Below are 2,385 nucleotides of genomic sequence, written 5' to 3'. Positions count from 1 at the left end.
TATTTGAATCTTCCCTGAATTATTTTATGCATGATTTGATATCTTTGTAATTCTGTTTGAACTAATGGTTTGGTTTGGCCAACTAGCTTGGTTTTTCTTTCAATGGGAGAAGTGATTACTTTGGGTTCAATCTTGCGGTGTCCATTCCCAATGACAACAGGGGCAGCAAGGCACATATTGTATTGTTGCCATCGAGGATAAAAAGATGGGGTTTACATCATATTGCTTGAGTTTATTCCTCTACATCGTGTCATCTTACTTAATGTGTTACTCTGTTCTTCCTGAACTTAATACTCTAGATGCAGGCAAGAGTCGGTTGATGTGTGGAGTAACAGTAGTAGATGCAGAATCGTTTCGGTCTACTTGACATGGACGTGATGCCTATATTTCATAATCATTGCCTTATATATCATCATAACTTTGTGCTTTTGTATCAATTGCTCGACAATAATTTGTTCACCCACCGTATTATTTGCTATCTTGACAGAAGCCTCTAGTGAAACCTATGGCCCCTGGGTCTATTTTCCATCATATTAGTTTCTGATCTACTATTTTGCAATCTTTTACTTTCCGATCTAGAAACCAAAAAACCCAAAAAAATACTTTATCTTTTGTTTAGTTTTATCTATCTCTCTCATATCTCACTTTTGCAAGTGACCGTGAAGGGATTGACAGCCCCTTTATCGTGTTTAGTGCAAGTTGTTTGAATGTTTGTGTAGGTATTGGTGATTTGTGCGTTGTCTCCTGCTGGATTGATACCTTGGTTCTCTAACTGAGGGAAATAAATATCTCTACTTTGCTGCACTACCCTTTCCTCTTCAAGGGAAAAACCAACGCAAGCTCAAGAAGTAGCAGAGGGCCGGCCGACTGTTGAAGGCGCCATTAATGGAGTGTGGTGAAAATTTTAATGCAAGTTGTGTGTTTCAGTGGGTGGATAAGAGAAGTAGCTAGCTTAATTAGCGAGTGAGAGTGTGTGAACTAGCTTAGATCTAGCTAATTAGCTACCTACTTAAGAAATCAAGAGAAAAAATTTGGTCTTTTTCTCAATAAGAAGAGAAGAGAGAGAGAGGAGGAAGAGGAAAGAGAGGCGGTAGGAAGAAGAAGAAAATATCTATATGTGCTGCGACGTAATTACTGGTGTTGACATACTATGGAACGCCATTAGAAAATTTTATATCCCTGGCGTTCAAGAAATGGCCACGCCGGTGTTATGTTGGCTAAAAATTAGATGGTCCTGCAAAAACTACGATCGGCGTCACTTACAAGGCTACGCCAGAGATATTCTGATTAGTACCGGCGTCGTGAACTTTTTCTACGCTAGCTCTAACTTGGGACATGGTAGAATGTTGATACCCACTTACAGGTGGCGTTCCCTATTATTCGTACGCCAAAAATAAATGCAAACCTATTTCGTACTAAATAGACTGACGCCACTACTATTTTCAAAAGATAGTGTTGGAGTTCTTTCAAAATGGCGCGCCACCAACGAATGTTGTGGCTAGAACTTTTTCCACTAGTGCACGACCCCATGGAAAAAGATCGGTAAAGTTTGGCACAAGTTCTGATGATCGCTCCTTCCAAACCTGAGCATCTCACAAGAAGGATCATGGTTTTCAAAAGGAGACGCGGCACTTAGAAGTCCAAATCATCGGTGACTACATCGTTCTGCCTCGAAAAAAAATTTATGGTAAACAATCATGGATATACCCTTGGTTTGATTTTCTGGCCTATTTCAGGTCTCGTTTTCTATATTTAAGTCATTTTTCGCACTTACCTTGCATTTAGTGCATATAAAGTCAAAACCCTACTACAACTACATGTGGGTGTTAGTTAGACTAGTCACAATGGCTAGTAACTTAGAATAGTAACATGCATATGTTACTAGTCTATGTTACTACCTATATAGTGGGGAGTAACATATGTGTGGTGTCATGCAACACTTCATTTATTAGGTTGTAGACTCATATTTTCTTGGTATGTGTGATGTTACAGTAACTAGCTATGTTACCACATGCCCCTATTTCCCTATTAATTACTCACCACATCATATGTTTTGCCTAGAGATGTGTGATGTTACCACCTATGTTACTCCCACTGTGGGTAGTCTTAATTAGCAAAGAAGGTCTACAAATCATTTGTGTGTCACTTTGCGAGTTTTCATCCGTTGTCTGAGAAGCGGGGAGAAGTTTCAAACATTTTGGCCGTGAGGTGCGGCCACCGGTGTAGGCCTAGTTGATATCTTAATTACAGGAAATTCAAGTAGAGTCCAGACATCATCAAACTCGGTGTGTGCCTGTGGCGTGCTCTCACAACCCTGTGGAAAATTTTTGGTAAAGTTTGGCACAAGTATTGATGATCGCTCCTTCCAAACTGGAGCATCTCACA

This window comes from Triticum dicoccoides, chromosome 4A (assembly GCF_002162155.2).
Source record: "Triticum dicoccoides isolate Atlit2015 ecotype Zavitan chromosome 4A, WEW_v2.0, whole genome shotgun sequence".
NCBI classification, from domain to species: Eukaryota; Viridiplantae; Streptophyta; class Magnoliopsida; order Poales; family Poaceae; genus Triticum; species Triticum dicoccoides.
Note: the sequence above shows the minus strand (reverse complement) of the source record.